Source organism: Peromyscus eremicus, chromosome 3 (assembly GCF_949786415.1).
Source record: "Peromyscus eremicus chromosome 3, PerEre_H2_v1, whole genome shotgun sequence".
Taxonomy (NCBI): Eukaryota; Metazoa; Chordata; class Mammalia; order Rodentia; family Cricetidae; genus Peromyscus; species Peromyscus eremicus.
This window is the reverse complement of record NC_081418.1, coordinates 87,084,404-87,106,111: the sequence shown is the minus strand read 5'-3', so window position 1 is coordinate 87,106,111 and position 21,708 is coordinate 87,084,404.

Below are 21,708 nucleotides of genomic sequence, written 5' to 3'. Positions count from 1 at the left end.
GCCTGATTTGCACAGTGCTTAACTGGATTTTCCCTTAGGGTGCAGTGAACACAGATTCTAATCATAGCATGTTGGGAAAATTGCTATTTCAGAAGTAGATAATAACAAATGTATCTTGGTCTACTTAATAATAATCCTTGACACATTTTAATATGTGCATGAATATGATGTTGGAATCCATCCTGACATTAGCAATAAAGAAGCAGAAATTAAAGTGCAAGCTATTCAATCCACATGTTAATCTTAGCCAACTACTTACCAATTGTCTCTTTCCCTTTTATGTTCTATGCTGAAAATGATATTTAGATAAACATCTTTCAGCTATGAATTGTTCCCATTCTTTGATTGAGCATCTATAGTGAGTCTCAGAAAAAAAAAATAATGAATGAATGTTACCTGCTCTTTAGACATTTAGCAGGTGAGAACAGTTGGGAAGAATATAGCAAAAGTAGTTATAGTTCACAGGCCTGAATATAGAATTCCATAGAGGAAAAACTACTGACTAGGCAATCTATAACATGTTAGCAAACTGGCTTGGAGATTGTTAGCAAACTTGGGTGTGTAGCAATAAGCAATACATGGGGGCAATCATCCACGTAGATGTCTCTAAAGTCAGGAAATGTGAAAGAAGCTTGAAAGGATTAATGAGTGAGAATTCCGGGAAGGTTGAGTTTACCGTGTATAGGGCTTCCTTTCTATGATGTAGGAAAACACACACAAAGCAATGATGAAGTTAAAGCATTTCCCACTCTACAGAATCTCTATTTACCAGGTTTTCACAAAGATTACTGTGGCTAGTGTTTTAGGATGCGGCCTCCACTTTAGAGACAACTTTAGTGTGGAAATAATCTGTGAAATAGTTGGGACAGCTGTGTCTGGGCAGTAAATAGAAGGAGGACAAGGGGAGTGAAACCCCAAAGCTCATTTGGTAATGGAGGTAGGAGTCATTGATGAGTGACATAATGAAAAGCTAATCATTGTTGCAAATACAGAAAGTTTCATAGTTCTCTGAAAGAAACACGTGCTGGTTTACTGGAGTCTCTATGAGCAAGCACATAATTCTATCTTGTCTGGGTACAGAGTAGGAAGGAGTCCAGCATCAACATGCTGATATAACCACTTTGCAGCATCTGTCCTGGCTTGGGGATGTCTGCTGGTTTTCCCTCTTCACTCAAGCTGAATACATACTTCTCTAGTGTCTCATTGTTTTGCCAACATTCCTGTAACATAACAGCCAAATTGGATCATGGAAAATATTAACAGATGCCCATTATTTTATTCACATCTTTAAGGGATACTTCTCTGTGAACAGTGGTATGCTGAGGCATTAGAATTGGAAATTTATGGAATATAGAAAATAATGCAACAAATATGACCTTTATAAACAGACAAATATAGTCATTTTAAATCACATATTTTGTGTCAGAGAACACTTGGGATAGTGATTTTTAGTGTGTTTGTCATGACAAATGTGTGTCTAGTTCTAGAGATCAAGAGTCTAGTTTGGAAATAAAATAGCGCAGTCATCAGCATCTAAAACATGAATCTATTGATGTGAATCCCATATAAGATCAGAACCCTGTTAAATAACATAATGAAGCCAGTGATAGAGATTTTCAAATCTGGAGATTACACTATAACCAAAAAAACATCAAGGTCACAAAAGAGTGATAAATTTGATCATCCATTGACCGCTGAAGTGCCTTTCATTTTTTGAGACAATTCATTTATTGTAAAGAGCAAATACTGAAAATACTGGTGTATTGGCCCACATGAACAGGCGATGACCTGATTCAGTGGATGTGGTAAGGCAGCAGTTGGAGAATTACATCACCTTAAATAGAGAGATGGATACATTGCATATAGAAATATGATAGGAAAGGAGTAGGTTACAAGGCTACTAGGTGAGCAAAATTGAGACACAAGAGAATTTAGAAAAGTTTAGTTTATGATAGATATGTCACCCTTTCCTGAGTTCTTGACATACAATTAAGGACATAAGTGATCTTGTGATCAGAGAAGCCATTTTAGTGGGGGTGAAGTGAAAATATTCTCAGAAAAGAAAAATGTACTTGTTATTATAAAGGCATGCAGGGAGAGCTTAAACTAGGTAAGAAAAGTCTTTCTAGGTTGCTATGGAAGAATTAAATAGTTGCCCAGTCTCAAGGGATTGGAAATTTGAACAAATGTCATAAGAAATAAGGTAAGCATAATCTTGCTGTATTATACATCCAGATACATACTTAAAATAAAGAAAATTAGCATTTTTGAAGCTTTAAGTACAAATGTCCTTAACTGCTGAGCCATTTCTCTAGCTTCCATCCCAATGTGTTAATACAGTGTTATGATGCAAAGCAAAATGCACTGAGTCACTGCAACCTGGCAAAAGAAAAGAAAAAAAAAACTGTAAAAAGTCTCCTTCAAATAGGCAAAATGAACTTGGGGACATGGTTAAGTAAGGAACTTGGAGACAGGTTCAGATGAATTAATCATTTGCTGAATCTGCAAATGCCCCTTAAACCTTCTCTCTTTGTCTATTCTTCCTTGAGGTTATTCTTTGTTTCTCAATATGATAGTAAGGCAGTACACCACTCTTTATGCAAAATGTAAGAAAAGTAACGTCTGGGATGATAAAGTGATACTAGCAAAGAGCATGAAAGCACAATATTTCCCCTACTGTTGTCTGAAAAAATGTGTGCTTTATTCGCTTGCACAAAACACCTATAGTGAGATGGAACATTTGAAAGAATAATGATGGGACAGCAGCATCAAAGGACCTTGACTATAAGCCATAGCTGTCCAATAACAAAGCAGATATTCGTCTTTTCCAGGTTAAATAAACCACCAATCGTTCCAGTGAAATATGCTTACAATTGTAGCTTATTTATGGACACACACTGGCAATTGCAGTCACCAATATAAAAGCATTTCAGTTACAACCGGCACATATCAAAACGTGTCCTAAGAGTCTGATAAGCAAGGCCACAGTGTAGAGGAATGCGTAAAAAGGTTTCTGATGGATGAATCAAAGCAGCAACATTTATTTATGGCAAAGCAAAGGGAGCCCAATGTTGGAGAAAGAAATGAGAGAAAATAAACTACCTTATGAGCATGAAAGCATTCTTTCCTTAATGCACTGTACTTTGTATTCAGAGGAAAAAAATCCCATGAGGAAGCTTTCTCTGGATAAATACTTGTGGCTAAACAAAGTATGTTCATAAATTGCCTTGAGAAATACATCAAAGCAAAATGAACTTAGCAACAGCCGTTAAAAAAAAAAAAAATGAAGAAAGAATAGATTCTGGCCTTAAAAAGATAATAACACATTTGGAAACTAGGAATGTAAAGCTGCTTCAATATGAAAAGTTGTCTTTGAAGTTAAAGGCTCAACAGATATATCAAAAGAGACAACTGAGGACATGACAGGACCACTACACTGTTGAACTCACAGCAGCTGAATGACTTGCCGAAGACCTAAACCAGATCAAGAAAGAAAGTCACTATCCTAACATGGAGAGGGGAGGAAGGGGCTCATGAACCAAAACCCTGCCTCACGAACTAGTTGATGTCTTCCTGGGGAAGAAGAGTCAGTTTCCCTTTAAGAGTGTAACTCTTGGTAGGTTGAGCATGACCCAGTGGATGTCATGTCTGGGCAGCACTAATTGCTCCCAGCAGATTCTAAAAAACTGAGTACATGAATTTGGGAAGTTTGGATGCTTATGAAATTCTCAAATTATTTGCAAAATAATAAAAATGAAATATGTAACAGAGTAATGAGAGGTTTTTTCAGCTCCTCAATTATTGTTGATGCAGATATTTTCCCAAACGTTTCTAGATGGCCAATGGGTTTGTGGAATGAATTACCAAGGAAAAATCAATTGAAAAATGGCAAGAACTCCTTTGGGGATGGTGTTTGGGAAATTCTCACATCAAGCTTTAATTGTATCATTCCATGAAGTCTGAGTGTGAATATAACCAATGTAGGCCAGTTCACTTGGGTGTGCCCATTTTTGTCACAGAAAGTTCAATATCCTCGAAAGTCCTTAAGTCCAGGGAATGATTACTCAGTTGATCACCCTGTATTAGCATTTTGCCTCCAGCTAAAGTCAATTCTGTGCTAGAATATACAGACTCTGGTACCATTAGCAAGTAAGAGAGTAGCCATGGAATGTAGTCAGTAGCACAGATTAATAAATTTGGGGAATCAGACTTTTCTTAAGGAATAGACTTATTGGACAGACACCTTATGATTTGTGAATATAGAGAAATTTATGGAAAACAATTTGAAAAGACATCATGATAGTCTTTGTGACAGTTATTCTTGCTTGTGAACTTGATTGCATCTGTAATCAATTGAAACACAAGCTGTTCAGCACTCCTGTTTGGGTTGCACTTAAGCAGATTATATGAATCAAGAGGACCCACTCTAATTCCACACCTTCTGCTGGCAGCCCACATAAAAGAACATGAAAAAAGAAAACTTTGCTTTCTACCTGTTTGCCATCATTTTTGGTGGGAATTTTATCTATCCTGTTTCTGCAAACAGTATGAAACTCAACTTCTTCAGGATTCCAAAGCAGATAGAAAAGTAGCACCTATCCAGGGATCTCCTGGACACCAGCATCAGTTTGAGACTACAGAGACATCAAACCTTGTAAACTTTGTGTCCATGAAACAGCCATTTTTGGACTACTTAAACCATATCCTACAAGCCGGTCTAACAAATTTCCCTTTAATATGCATGTAAACATACGTATACATACATACACACACACACACATACACACACACACATATATATATAAAAATTTTGTGTTCCTTTAAATAACATTGACCAATGGAGTCTTCATGCATCCCCATGAAGGATAATATAACTCATTATGGAAGATAAATGAGAAGTTCTAAATAACATTTCAGAAGCAAAGAGAATGACATTTCCATGCTCTTGTAGAATTCTTTTATTTTAAATATTTATTTATTTATTTATTTATTTATTTTATTTCCCAACCACAGTTTCCTCTCCCTCTTCTTCACCCAGTCCTTCCCCCTACATCTCCTCTGTGCCTCCCATTCACTCCTCTTCATTTTCTATTAAGAAAAGGCCAGACCTCCCAGGGATATCCACAAAACATGGCATATCAAGTTGTAGTAAAACTAAGCACTTCCCTTTGTATTAAGGTTGGGGAAGGCAAGCCAGTATGAGGAATTGGGTCCCAAAAGCCAGCAAAACACTCAGAGACAGCCCCTGATCCCACTGTTAGGAGTTCCACAAGAATCCCAAGCTACACAACTGTAACACATATTCAGAGAACCTAGGTTAGTCCCATGCACGCTCCTTGGTTGTTGGTTCAGTCTCTGTGAACTCTTGAGCCCATGTTAGTTAATTCTGTGGGTTTTCTTGTGGAGTGGCCAACCAATGACTGGTCCAACCTGAGACCCATGCTACAAGAGTGAGCCCATCCCTTACACTTTCTGAAGCACCAGGACCCAAAGGCTGGATGGGCCAGAGACTTAGGATAGAACCAAACGTGACTGAAGAAATAAAAAAAAAAGTCAGTGTAATGAAGCCTAATGATATTCTGCTATACTCATAGATTGGTACCTAACAATAGTTATCAGAGAGGCTTCATACCAAAACTGGTGGAAACAGATACAGAGATCCACAGTCAAACATTAGGTCAAGTTAAGAGAACCTTCAGAGAAGCTGAAGAGAGGGAGAAAGGATTGTAGGAACCAGAGGAGTGAAGGACATATTAGTAGGTAGGTATTTGGTTGATACTCAAAGGCCACCAAGCTACCTCCACCACCCAGCCTTAAATGCCCTTCATTGTTAGGCAGAGTGAGGAACCAGCAACTAGCCAAAACAGAGAGAGCAGGCTTCCAGCTATGTAAGAAAGTAGATAGAGTGGACAGTAAAAGAAGCAGAAATAAAGCACCCTGTTTTGTCTACTGTCCTTTCAACCTTAACATCAATAAACAAAAACTGTTGTTTTTGGAGAGGTGTACTGGCGAAAGCAGTGAAGAAAATAATCACATAGAAAGACTAAGGATGAAAGGTGGTTAAAATCATTATGCTGACAAGCAAATTCTACTCAAGATACAAATGACAGTGGATGAAGTCCTAGTAAGTAAATTCAACTAAAATTTTCTTGGATTGCATTTGTGCCAAAGAGAACTTCTGGGGGCAAACTAAGTTGATTTTCGTGAAAGAGAAGGAAAAATTTTGAAGGAGCAGATATTTGTGGTCCAATATTAAAGTGTTATGTGTCTAGCAGAGGTTTATTTTATCTTCAACTTCTGTTAAAAAATAAAGTTACTTTTTTGTTGTTTGTTTTTTGTTTGTTTGTTTTTGTTTTTTATTTTTTATTTTTTCGAGACAGGGTTTCTCTGTATAGCTTTGTGCCTTTCTTGGAACTCACTATGTAGCCCAGGCTGGCCTTGAACTCACAGAGATCTGCCTGCCTCTGCCTCCCGAGTGCTGGGATTAAAGGTGTGCGCCATCACATGGAATAAAGTTACATTTTAAAAAAAGAAAATGGTCCTGCCTCAACTCAAATATGCCATGGTTTGTTGATTCCCATAGGAGGCCTTACCCTTTCTGAGGAGTGAATGGAGGGAGTAGAAAGGAGGTGGGTGGGGGAACAGGAGGAGAGGAGGAGGGGAAACTGTGGTTAGCATGCAAAATAAATTTTAAAAATTAATAAAAAAAATTTTAAAAAATGGAAAAATAACAAAAAGAAAAAAAGGAAATATATGTCTTCCCATAGATTGGAGTCTCACCTAGCCTATTAATTAGTTAAAGCAGATTCAATCATATGATTATCTTTCACCACCAACTCTTTTCTTGGGTATTGATGTTAACAGATAATCAAAAGGAATTGCCAGTGTTCAGTTAGCTATCTGTGTCTCTTTAGGGAATCAAAAGAATATGGGTTTGGTGTGCGGTCTCGCTAGAGGCAAATAGGGAATCAAAGGCAGACAGAGTTTCCTGTTGGAACCGGATATGTTCATCTAAGTAAACTATACTCAAAGATACCAGCACTTCATACCCAATAGAATAATGTCATTGGAGGTCCTCACTAATTTATAGAAGCTCAGATGAGCAGAAAGGTACAATTCTTGAAAATAATACTTAAATACCACATAATGCATAATGGCGTATGAAAATGAGTTGGGAGAAGAGTCAAAGAAAGATTGTCATGAAAATAGAGATGACTGATTTTTTTGAGTTGATCTTGTATCCTGCTATGTTGCTGAAGGTGTTTATACGCTGTATCAGTTCCTTGGTGGAATCTTTGGGTCACTCAAGTATACTATCATGTCATCTGCAAATAGGGAAAGCTTGACTTCTTCCTTTCCAATTTGTATCCCCTTAATCTCCTTATGTTGTCTTATTGCTCTGGCTAGAACTTCAAGTACTATATTGAATAAGTATGGGGAGAGCAGACAGCCTTGCCTCGTTCCTGATTTTAGTGGAATTGCTTTGAGTTTCTCTCTATTTAATTTGATGTTGGCTGTTGGCTTGCTGTAAGTTGCCTTTATTATGTTTAGGTATCTTCCCTGTATTCCTGATCGCTCCAAGACCTTTATCATGAAGGGGTGTTGGATTTTGTCAAATGCCTTTTCTGCATCTAGTGAGATGATCAGGAGACCATGGTAAATGAAGACCACATGAGAATAGGAAGAAGCAAAGTGCTAGAGAGGCCCACAGAAATCCACAAAGATACCCCTACAACAGACTGCTGGCAATGGTCAAGATACAGCCTGAACTGACCTACTCTGGTGATGGGATGGCCAAACACCCTAATTGTCATGCTAGAAACCCCATGCAACTACTGAGGGATCTGGATGCAGAGATCCATGGCTAGGCCACAGGTGGATCTCTGGGAGTCCAATTAGCGAGAATGAAGAGGGTTTATATGAGCGAGAATTGTTGAGACCAAGGTTGAATAAAGCACAGGGACAAATAGCCAAACAAATGGAAACACATGAAATATGAACCAATGGCTGAGGGGTCACCAACTGGATCAGGCCCTCTGAATGGGTGAGACAGTTGATTGGCTTGATCTGTTTGGGAGGCATCCAGGCAGTGGGACCGGGTCCTGTGCTCATTGCATGAGTTGGCTGTTTGAAACCTGGGGCTTATGCAGGATCACTTGGCTCGGCCTGGGAGGAAGGGACTGGACCTACCTGGACTGAGTCTACCAAGTTGATCTCAGTCCTCGGGGAGGCTTTGCCCTGGAGGAGGTGGGAATGGGGGATGGGCTGGGGGGAAGGGGAGGGATGCCAGAGCGGGGAGAACAAGGGAATCTGTGGCTGATATGTAGAACTGAATTGTATTGCAAAATAAAAATAAAAATAAAATAAATAAATAAATAGATAGATAAATAAATAAATAAAGTTGCCCAGGGGTCAGAGCTATTAGAGCCATAGCAAGAGTGTGGCAGTGGTGGCACACGCCTTTAATCCCAGCACTTGGTAGACAGAGCTAGGTAGATCTCTGTGTGTTCAAGGATACAGCCAGCACTGGAGACACACGCCTTTAATCTCAATACCAACCATAGAAGACCTGGAAGTCTCTACAGACAGGCAGTGACAAGGCAGTCATGTTCTTGTGTTTACAACCAATGAGAAGGCAGAACAGCTAGACTATATAAAGACATACACACAGGAAGTAGGTTCCTTTCGGAGAGCTCTCTTGGCTGAAGCAGGAAGGGTAAGGCTCTTAGTTCTGACCTCTTGGCTTTCTTCTCTGAAAAAAAAATAGAGATGACTGAAGCATGAATGGATTCAGTGTGGAGGGAATTGTAGCTAACTACAGCTATTTGATCAAACACTAGTCCTATTATTACAAATGCTGTTATGTATATTCTTTAACTTTTAATATACCATATTTCCATTTTTCTTTAAAGCATGACAGTATACTTACTAAAATAACTCAATAATATAAAAATATACCACTGAACTCTTTCTGAGAATGACCCAGAGTACAGAAGAAGCAATGATACCAGCTTCCTCTCAGATCTGGGTCTCTTAACCTATGCCACATTTCCAAATTGTGGGACTTTATAAAATTTGAAATCTGTACAATTTTAATTTTTCTTCCTTTAGAATAGAAGAACAAGTGCCCATTTACAATTACAACAAAGGTGAGATGAAGTGATGCATGAGAAAATGTTTTCAAAATGTCTAAAGATTTCATATAATTCAGCCTAAGAACTGATCTTTCTGGATGTTGAAGAGATTGTCTTGGTGGTTATGTGTGTGCATGGCTCTGCAGAATACTGGAATGTAATTCCCAGCACCCACAACTGGTATTTTACAGCTACCTGTAACTCCAGCTCCATGGAATCCAGTGCCTTCTTCTGGCATCCACAGGCAGGTGCATTCACTTGTACATGCCTACAATAGGGCATATTATTAAAACTTACATATATTTTAAATGACAAAAAAGAATTACAAAAATAACAAAAAATACATCTCAAACTAGTCTTTCTGTCTATCTATGTCAGTTCTTGTTATCATAACAATATTAAGTAACTTAAGTGATCTAGTCATAAGGATTGCTTGCACATAAACACTGGCATTGCCAACCATCCATGTCTAATATTTTCTTTCTCCAAAAACCCTAATTTCCTTTAGGTATTCTGAAAACAGCTTGGTATTGGCATAAAAACAGACATGTGGATCAATGGAATCAAATTGAAGACCCTGACATTAATTCACATAACTATGAACACCTCATTTTTGACAAAGAAGCCAAAATTGTACATTGGAAAAAAGAAAGCATCTTCTACAAGTAGTGCTGGCATAACTGGATGTTAACACATAGAAAAATGCAAATAGATCCATATCTATTAACATGTACAAAATTCAAGTCCAGATGGATCAAAGACCTCAACATAAATCCCGTTAATCTGAACCTGACAGAAGATAAAGTGTAGCTAGAGTTTTCCTGCCTGGCCCACAGTCAGGACAAATCTCTGTCACCCGCCAGTCCCAACCAAGTAAACACAGAGACTTATATTGCTTACAAACTGTATGGCCATGGTAGGCTTCTTGCTAACTGTTCTTAGATCTTAAATTAATCAATCCATTTCAATAAATCTATACCTTTCCACGTGGCTCGTGGCTTACTGGCATCTTCACATGCTGCTTGTCATGGTGGCATATGGCAGTGTCTCCCTCTGCCTTCCTGTTCTCTCAATTCTCCTCTCTATTAGTCCTGCCTGTACTTCCTATCTGGCTACTGGCCAATCAGTGTTTTATTGACCAATCAGAGTAACACATTTGACATACAGACCATCCCACAGCAATAAAGTGTGAAGTAGCCTTGAGTGTATTGGCACAAGAGACTACTTCCTAAATATAACACCAGTAGCACAGATACTGAGAGCAATAATTAATTAATGGGACCTCCTGAAACTGAGAATCTTCTGTAAGGCAAAGGACACAATAAATAAGACAAAATGACAGCCTACAGAATGGGAAAAGATCTTCACCAACCCCACGTCTGACAGAGGCCTAATCTCGAAAATATATAAAGAACTCACAAAACTGGACATCAAAATACCGAATAAAGCACAGAGACAAATAGCCAAACAAACAGAAACACATGAAATATGAACCAATGGCTGAGGGGTCACCAACTGGATCAGGCCCTCTGAGTGGGTGAGACAGTTGATTGGCCTGATCTGTTTGGGAGGCATCCAGGCAGTGGCACCGGGTCCTGTGCTCACTGCATGAGTCGGCTGTTTGAAACCTGGGGCCTATGCAGGGTCCCTTGGCTCGGCCTGGGAGGAGGGGACTGGACCTACCTGGACTGAGTCCACCAGGTTGATCTCAGTCTGTGGGGAAGGCTTTGCCCTGGAGGAGATTGGAATGGGGGGCGGGCTGGGGGGAAGGTGAGGGGGGGAGGGGGGAGAACAAGGGAATCTGTGGCTGATATGTAGAACTGAATTGTATTGCAAAATAAAAATTTAAAAAAAAAAAGAAAGAAAAGAAAAAAAAATACTGAATAATCCAAATTAAAAATGTGGTGCACACCTAAACAGAGAATTCTCAACAGAAGAATCTCAAATGGCAGAAAGACACTTAAGGAGGTACTCAAGATCCTTGGTTATGGGGGAAATGCAAATCAAACTCAAGATCCTTGGTTATGGGGGAAATGCAAATCAAAATGACTCTGAGCTATGATCTTATGCCTGTCAGAATGGCTAAGATCAAAAACATTGATGACAGCCTATGTTGGAGAGGATGTGGAGAAAAGGGAACACTCCTCCACCACTAGGGGGAGTGCAGTCTTGTAAAGCCTTTCTGGAAATCAATATGGCAGCATCTCAGAAAACTAGGAATCAATGTACCTCAAGACCCAGCAATACTACTCCTGGGCATATGCCCCCAAAATACTCAACCACATCACAAGGATATTTGCTCAACTATGTTAATAACAGCAGTATTTATAATAACCAGAACCTGGAAATAGCCTACATGCCCCTCAATGGAAGAATGGTTCAAGAAAATGTGGTACAGCTAGGTGGTGGTGATGCACACCTTTAATTCCAGCACTCAGGAGACAAAGGCAGGTGGATATCTGTGAGTTCCAGGCCAGCCTGGTCTACAGAGCAAGATCCAGGACAGGCACCAAAACTACACAAAGAAACCCTGTCTCGAAAAAACCAAAAAAAAAGAAAGAAAGAAAAAAGTGCCGTACATTAACACAATGGAGGAGTATTACACATTGGTAAAAAAAAAAAAAAAAAAAAAATGACATAATGAATTTCATAGGCAAGTGGATAGAACTGGAAAAATCATTCTGACTGAGGTAACCCAGACCCAGAAGGACGATATTTACTCACTCCAAAGTGGATATTGGATGCAAAGTGAAGAATAACCAGGCTAGAATCCACAGCTCCAGAGAAGCTAGGTCAAGAGGAGGACCCTAAGAGGGAAATGCATGGTTTGCCCCAGGAAAGGGAAAGGGTTAAGACCTCCTGGGTAAACTGGAGAGGGGGTAGTGGAGAGGACATGGGGACTGGGAATAGGAGGGATCAAGATGGCCAAGTTTGGGGAAGGATGAAGACAGAGAGAAGAGAGAGAGAGAGAGAGAGAGAGAGAGAGAGAGAGAGAGAGAGAGAGAGAGAGAGAGAGAGAGAGAGAGAGAAAACAATGAAAGAGATATCTTGACAGAATAAGCCAGCATGGAGTCAGTGAGAAACCTGTTCCTAGGGAAATCCCCAAGAATCCACAAGGAGATCCCCAGCTAAGACTCCTAGTAATGGTGAAGAGGGTGCTTGAACTAGCTTTCCTTTGTACTCAGATTGGTGACTACCCTAATTATCATCATAGACCCTACATCCAGCAACTGACGGAAGCAGGAATAAAGACCCAAAGCCAAGTACTTGGCCAACTTCTTGGAGTTCAATTGAAGAGAGGGAGAAGGACTATAGGGGCAAAGGGGGTCAGAATTATAATGGGAAAAGCCACAGAGAGAGCTGACCCAAGCTAGTGGGAGCTCACAGACTCTGGACTGACAGCTGGGGAGCCTGGGGCTGAAGTAGGCCCTCTGAATGTGGGTGACAGTTGTGTGGCTTGATTTGTTTGTGGGGCCACCTGGCTGTGAAACCAGGACCCATCCTGGGAACATGAACTGGCATTTTAGAGCCCATTCTCTGTGGAGAATGCCTTACTCAGCCTTGATACAGGATAGAGGGGCTTGGTCCTTAGTTCTTCCCCAACTTGGTATGCCAGATGGTGTTGACTGTCGAATGGAGGCCTTACCCCTATGAGGAGTGAATGGGGGTGGGGTAAGGGTGATGGGGAAGAAATGAGAAAAGAGGAAGGAAGGGGAATAGTGGTTGGTATGTAAAATGAAAAACAATTTTAAATAGAAAACATTAGAAAATAAAAAAATAAATAAAATAAATAGAAGGCCTTAGTTTCAGTGATTAGGTTTTTTGTGTGTAACACTCCCACAGTAGTTGGATTTTCTAGTGAATGGAAACATTCTAGGAATTGTTTTAGACTGGGTTATGTGAAAGAATGTTCATTAATATGAGGTAAGGATAAGCATTCTGTGATTGTTGTTGGAACATTTATACAGTAGTCACCAGGGAGTAGAAAAAGGAGGAGTTTATCTTTCTACACCTAATATAGTGTTACCATGTCACGTCTCTGTCTGATTCCTGGTAGCTGATTTTTCCCTAAGGTAGTGGTGGTGTTTGGTTTTTCGAAAAGAACATACAATGTCCTATCTGAAAGTGGAACAGGCACCAGGAAATATGGAGATGATTTGCATAAAATGAAAACTTCAGTTTTTCAGATTAATCAAATCTTAGCGCTAAGAGCAAGACATTTTAAAGCTGTGAAAAATAAAGTAGAAATATTAGTCCTTTTAAAACAGCATTTACTTTTATTATTATTATTATTTTTTTTTTTTTTTGGTTTATGAGACAGGGTTTCTCTGTGTAGCTTTGCGCCTTTTCCTGGAACTCACTTGGTAGCCCAGGCTGGCCTCGAACTCACAGAGATCCGCCTGGCTCTGCCTCCCGAGTGCTGGGATTAAAGGCGTGCGCCACCAACGCCCGGCTACTTTTATTATTTTTAAGTGTGTGTGTGTGTGTGTTTGTGTGTGTGTGTGTGTGTGTGTGCGTGTGTATTATGTTCATGAATTCAGTGCCTGAAAGGCTAGAAGAAGGCAGCTCTTCCCCAGGAGGGTTCCCAGGGGTTGGTTGTGAGCAACTAGACGTGGTTGCTGGGAACTCAACTTGAATTGTGGCCAAGAATAGTAAGTAATTATAATGGGTAAGACATCTCTCCATATATCGGCAATATAGTTCCTATTTTTAGTAACTCAGTTTATTTTGAAACAGAAAAAAATTATGGAGACATGTTCAAAAGTCATTTTTTAGTAAATTGAACATTTTTAAAATTAAAAATAAATACTAAATTATGCAATAATCAGAATAAAAAGAGCAGCACGGCAGCTATAGACAACATGATCTAAAAGTTGTATAGTCCAGAAACCATACTCTCAGAAATGGAGTTAAACCAAAGGACACTCTGTGTGCCCATGTAGGTGTGCAATTACCACTGTTCACAATGTCCTCATTTCTTGTTTGCTTCCTGTAGTTAACTCAGAGAAACAGACTAATTTACATTTTATAATTTTGTGAGGCATTGCCATGGCAATGTACAGTAGCTATGTTCTTTCTAAACTATGTGAGAGGATGTGTCAGAATCCTGGCAGATCAGCATTTGATCAATTCTAGGCATATTATACCATATTAGCAGTTTCCTATGCTGCTTTTCAGTTTGGGGAATGTCTCCAGATAAAGAGAATGTAAGCTTCTTGAGAAAAAGAAAAGGAATGAGAGAAACAAAGTAAGATTTTAAATGGGAAGCCACTTAAATAGTTTTACACGTGTTCCCATTCGTTTCAAACAATGCCTTTAGGGAATATTTATTCATATTCTATATAATATCATAAAGTGTGTGTTTGGGGAAGAAAATTATGTTTACAAATTAAGACAATCTGCTTATATTGCAGGAAAACTAAAATAATGTGTTTTTATTACTTTACCTCAAAATAAGAAGAGCAAGGGAACACTCCAATGTAATTCGGCACTCTAAAAAAGGAGTTACCCTGAAATCAAAATTCCATTCATTTTCTAATTCCCAGCCACTCACACATCACAACAATCCCACATAACAGGGTTCCCATAGAGCTTTAGGGTAGCAGTATATGCAGAAAGCCTCTATGTTTGGTATTAAATAAATCTCTTGAAAGCATGGTTATCTAAGGAAATGTCTTGCATCTTTAATAAAATGACTCTTTCTTATCTACATGGACACAGAAATTTTACAACAGACATTACCTCCTGTCTGGAAAATGTTCTGAATGTTAAAATCCATTCACTTATGACATCAGCTGCCATTTGACAATGACTGGCTCCATAAATGCCAAATGAATGAGATACGTTTTTTTCTCAAAGTATTGAAAGCCAAGAAGTACAAAAACAACCTTGAACTTTGCCATATAACATCAAAACTTTCAGAAATGTTTCTTTTATTAATTTTTATGTGTATCAAATGAATTTGTTTATGCTGTAAACACATACATGCCCCAATGTGTGCAGAGTGTTTTCTAGCACTCACTGACTTGTTCCCTTGAGACAGGTTCTTTCACTGAATCTGGAGTTCACCATGTTTGGCTAAGCTGTTGAGCAGTAAAACCCAATGATCATGATCGTCCTGTGTGCACTCCCCATGCCAATGCTGGAGTTAGGTTCCTGGCCATGCTGGTTTTTTTACACATGTTCCATAGATCTCAACTCAAGTCTTCCTGCCTGTGCACAAGCATTCATCTAATAAGCCATCTCTCCCGTCCACAGATTTGTACTTTTCACAACCAAATGTTATGAGGTTTAGAAGTGTGTCAGTTTAGAAGTTTAGAACACTGTGTCAGTTCCATATTGAGAGAATGCATTGATAGCTTTGTTAGGAATATTCATACATGCAGTATGTTCCTCAACACTAGTATGGGATAAATGGAGTGTGGAATATGTTACTGACTTCCCTAAGTGCCTTTTAACATCACTGAAAACAAAACAAAAAGTAAATCCCCAAGAGTATATGACAAGAACTTCATTTACTCATGTAACACAGGGCAAGTATTTTCCCCACTTTACAGAAGTAGCTCTGTGCATCAGAATAAATTGTTAAGGAAGAAAAAAGAGAAAAGTGGACATGACAACAGTAAGGTAAGATCAGAGTATTTGAGAGTCTCTTCATTCTCCCTATGATAGGACATGGCTACATTACAGCTAAAGCTCAGACTTAGACTATTTAATTATAGGAGAAAGATGGAAGAGGCAGTATTTTGAGCTCCTTACTGGGAGAAGCCACTGGGCTGCATTGACCATGACCACAAATCTTAGGAAGTTCTTTCTGCTTCCAAAACTTTCAGATATCAACCAGAACTTACATGAGCACAAGTGCATGGGAACAAGGATGGAAAATGGACTTTAAAAGTTCTGTCAGTGTTTTTATTACAAACTAGTAATTTCAGAGGTTTATATCTAAGCTGTAAAAAATATAGTTAGATCGATCATCGCCCTAGGGCCTAGTTCAGGCATGAATTTAATTTTCTGGGAATTTTATTAAGCAAACTTAAGTTATAGTGATGCACGTTGTATATGTTTTCCAGTTTGCAAGGTGTAGATTAATAGTAGAGGCACCAGGGCATGCTATTTTAAGAAATTAAGCATCCTTGTCCCGCCACCTATTGCTAAATTTAATTTTAAGGTAATGGCACTTTTCATCATACTAAAAACTGCAAATGAAAGTGTTCAAATTATTGATGATGTTTTTATTCAGATAACTTAAATCACTTATTTGAAAACGTCCAAAGAAGGTGAATTAATGCAGGTGCCTGGAGGAAAAGATGAAGTTTACAGGTTTCTTGTTTAAAATAAACTTATTGAGTATCAGCAATGGAAGTAACTTAAGAGATCATCTCACTCAGTTCTGCTACATAAAGAATATAAAATTCTTTGGTATAAGGGATGCTCTACAGGGGAAGCATCGTTAGCTAAGGGGCCACTGCCAAGTCTCAAGTTTTTACTCCTCTTTCTAATCCTACTGTTGCCATCTGAGTGGGATGCTCCAAACTCATTACTTTACAATGCGCTGAGGACTCATCAGGGTGAAAACTTCATAACAAACTTACATGGATCATTTGGACAGTTTGAAATGATCTGTCGTTATTAAATTTTAAAAAGGGTCACCAACCTTTCTGAGTTAGTTTGCTTATGATATTTTTTGCTGTTAAGCTGTTGTTGTTTTTTTTTTCCTTTGAAAGCTTTGTTTTTACAAAGCAATGAAAAGTCAGCTACTATCTAAAAGGTATTATCTGCAATCCCCCTCTGTTAATCAACCCAGTTGTAGCTGGAGAGCTTTTCTCTCCAGGTCCCACCAAGTCCCACCAGTCGCAGAGCCCACTTATAAAATAAACACACAGACGTTTACATTATTCAAACTGCTTGGCCATTAGCTCAGCCCTATCATTGTCTAGCTCTTACTCTTATATTAAGCCCATTTCTATTAATCTTTATTTGCCACGTGGTTCGTGGCTTACCAGTACTTTACATCTTCCTTGTCCTGGCGGTGGTTCCAGGCGGTCTCCCTCTCTGCCTTCCTGTTGCCTCTATTCTCCTCTCTGTTAGTCCTACCTATACTTCCTGTCTGGCTACCAGCCAATTAGTGTTTATTTATATGGAGCGATATCCACGGCACTCAGTCATTTATCTATATATTCTGGACAGGAATATATATTTCATGCTCTACATTAGACCTGTTCCATATGCTTGGGACCACTATCTTAACTGTCTCTTGTGATCCCCATCCACATGTGGCCCTGAGTAGATGGTCACTGTCCATCCCTCACGTTTAGGATCTTCATATTTTTTCCTGTCTTTCTTCTATATTTTTTTTCACCTCTAGAATAAGGTATTTCTTCAAGACGTCCTATTTTCTTTTTACTTAAGAATCATAAGAAAATTGAAATGCTAAACATTTTTTTTTGCTGGCTATTATTTCTCTCTTCCCTCAGATCACAGAGCTAAAATACACGCTCTAAAAAAATATCAGTATATTTCTCTGCAAATATTTCTTTACATAACTGCCTGTAGCTATGTTAATTTAATATACATTTACACTATTCTGTGTGTGTGTGTGTGTGTGTGTGTGTGTGTTGTGTGTGTGTGTAACTTCAGGAAATACTTGAGAAAATCACTATTCACCCAGTAGAGGATCAATGATATACTAAACAAACAGCTGTCCTCAAGGCTAGCATAGTGAACTAGTATGTTTCCCCATGGAGATTTACAGGACCATGGGCAAGGATGTTTGACGCGAAGGCACCTGCAGCACCATGGTATGAGTGACAAGTCACAAAAATTAAACACCAGGCACTTCCTACACAGCTGGCAGATGTCTCCAATGTGAATGCTCACCTCTTCCCTACCAATTTTACTGCTTATGTAGTCAGGGAGGGGCTTCATGAATCCTCTAACTTTCTGAGCTTTCTGAAGTAAGTTTTGTTAGTTTCCAAAGTCTCAAGACCCTTGTTCCCCTTTGCTTCCTCCTCTATTCTTTCTCCTCCCTCCAAGAAGACATGCTGCATAGCAAATAGCTATGTAGTACTCTACTTCTTCCTCAGCTTTACTTTTTTTCTTCCCTTTCTTCTGAGATGTTTAAGTCCTGGTCAGTTACATAGATTGGTGATTTTTCCCCTTCCATTTATAGGTTAGCATTGTGTCACTGTGCCATAGAATAGTCACTTATACTCAGAGGCTTGACTCGCTGTTTGTTTCTGCAGTAACTACCTCTTACTTCATGAAAAGAAGTTTCACTCGTGAATGAGGCTGAGAACAACAGTCTCTATAGATAAAATCATAAACCTTTAGAAAGTAATTTGACAGGTGCTTCACATCACTTAGTGAAGTCATTTCCTCTACCGCTGTTTTCACTGGCTCTACATTTTGGTAAGTTATACGTATATAGATTTCACTTTTCTTCCATGTTATATTTAACTGCTGTTATGACCCATTATGTATTTGGTAGTGAGCACATGTCTTCAAATATTAAGGAATTTCTAAATTGGTCTTCTATAACTTAAAAAAAAGCTCCATACAACAACAACAAAAAAAAAACACTGGTTGGTAGTTTCAGCTCTGGATGCCTGGATACATACAGTGCTTCACAATGTTAGTTAGATGGGAAGGATTCATAATACTTATGTATCTTTATCCTTTCTGACCTCTTCTGTATCAGTTAGAAAAATTCCCATGCTACCTCATCCACTTGTAATAATGAATGTATTTGTTTCTTGTGGCAAATTATGCTTGTGTAGCTCAAGATTTCAATACTCTAATCCAGTTTGAGTTTATTTTTTGTATGTATAGTGGAACAATGGACTTAGGGATACTTCTTTCAGATTTTGTTCTTGAAAAATTGAATGACCAATTATGCACAAGCTTAATTTTTACATTCCTTGCTTTTTATTTTAATTATTCATATGACTATGTTAGAAACTATTTATGTTTACAAATTTTCTATTTCTTTTCACTACTGATTATACATTATCATGGAATTGCTGTGGTGGCTTCCTATTATTAGACTTTGTAGGTATTCCTAATTTGCCTTTCATCTTTTTTTTTTTTTTTGATTTTTCGAGTCAGGGTTTCTCTGTGTAGTTTTGTGCCTTTCCTAGAACTCACTTTGTAGACCAGGCTGGCCTCGAACTCACAGAGATCTGCCTGCCTCTGCCTCCTGAGTGCTAGGATTAAAGGCATGTGACACCACCACCTGGCTTGCCTTTCATCTTTATCTGAAACAATTTCCCCAATATTATTTCTTTTTAAATTTATGTTTACACAATTATTTCACTGTAGATAATAGTGAATGTGCAAGGCATTGAAAATAATGAATATATAAATGATTTTATGTACTGTTAAAGAATACATTTTGTTTCAATTATATGGAAAAATTTAAATGCATTTTGTTAATTATTTTGTTCGTCTGTTGTTAAGGAAGGTTCTGTTACATATCTCAAGTTGACAGTCCTGACTCTGTAGCTGGGTTTAAATTTGTCTTCCTATCTTTCTGCATCAGCTTTCTGAGGGATTAGATTACATGTGCACACTATGATGCCCAAATGAAAGTGTCCTTTGTTTTCTACAGGAAAAGATTAGCCTAATGAAGCTAAATGCATCATCATGAATATATTCTCAATACAAATATGATATTTTATGTGCGTAGTTGTTCTCCTCTTTCTCAAATAATTAAGCCATTAAGTATAAGGTCCATGAACCAAAAGAAATAATCAAGTAACATTAGAACATTAAGAATAGATTATTGGAGATACAGTCTTTACTCTTCCTCTAATATGCAATAAATTACCTCATACATTCTCTATTAAAACACATATTGATCACAATTCAACATCTCGGTTTCTTTCACATATTTTAATGAGATTACCAGGAGCACTTCTTGATCAAAACTCCAGCAGATACCTTCTTTTAGAAGTTATGGTACCCACAAATGTTCAGATTATTTACATGACTTTCTATCACATAATCATATTATGATTATTTTTTCATTCACTTATATATTTTTTATTAAGAAATTTTTTATTCATTTTACATAACAGAGATCCCCTCTTCCCTCCTCCTGCCCTCCTTAGGCTCCCCCCCCAACCCATCCCCCATTTCCTCCTACAAGAAGGTAATGCCTCCTATGGGGAGGTACATTTAGTGGAGGCAGGTCCAAGCCCCAAGGCTGTGTGAGGTGTCCCATCATAGAAGTGGGCTCCAAAAAGCCAGCTCTTGCACCAAGGATGGACTCAGATCCTATTGCCAGGGGGCCCCTCAAGCAGATCATGCTACACAACAGTCTCACTATTATCTTGTGTGTGTCAGTTATGTACTCCTTTACAAATTTTATTACCAGTATTTATGTTTCATTCTTGCTTTGTTTTGTTTTGTAGTACAAATTCTTTTCATTTTCTCTTACTTTTTTGCACATTATAATCTTATTATCCCCAAATGCCATATTGGTTTAATGACCTGAAACATAGAACCATATTTTACAGACATTTTCTATTTATTTTATTTAATTTCAGACATATATTTTAATATTAAGTTTAAAGTGTACAAAATTTCTCAAAGTGTGCTTAAAATAATCCAGCAATATTGTTAGACAACACATATAATTTTTTTTTATTTATTACTTCTTTGGTTCTGGTAACCCAAAGCAGCATTTGTCAAATGGGCAAAACCTCTCTTGATTTATTGCTGAATGAAAGATAAATGAATTAAAACAAAAACAAATGACGTTTTTTGTTTTTTGGGTTTTTTTTCCTAGCCTGGACTTTCTGCTCTTTCAAAGAGCTGATAATGGGCTTTAGATTAGTTTTCATTCTGGTCAATCATTTTTTGAAATCAACACTTCAGAGAAGTCAATTATCATTCAATTCATGTGTTAATCTGAAATAATTATTAGTTTCTGTAAACAGACAACTATAGCAAATCAAGAAAGCTACTGGGAGAAAGTTCTAGGAAAACATTTGCTCTACTGGATCCTGTTTCCATATTGCTTAGATCGTTCTCTATGTTCAATATTCCTAATGTGGAGTATATAAGATCCATGTGCGGGCCATCAGTTGTTTTTTCTTTCTTTTATTTCGTCATTCCCATCTCAGGTATCTTTTCATGTTTTCAACAATTTGTGATTTACAAATCTGGCTTCAAATGTCACCAAATGTTCAGTCCTTATGATGGGAGAGTAGACAAACTGAGCATCAGAAGAGGTATGGATTATATTACAGTTTTAGACCAAAGAAGATTTGAACTGAACAAATTGCTTCAAGTGATTACACACTACAAATTCATCTAAAAGAAAATACTTTGTTAAAATATCTAAACATCAGATTTTCTCTCCTGTAAAGTGAAATAAATAAAATCAACTTCTTTGTGCTCTGGAGTAAAGATAGAAAGTAAGGCACATGATCTTAACTGTTGTGTTAGGCAGAAAGGAGTCAAGAACTGTGTCTGCAGCTACAATAGTAAGGGACATTAAATGCCGAGCTCCTCTTTCTCATTTTTCCTGCCTTTCTTTCTAATCTTTATCTATTATACACAGAAAATA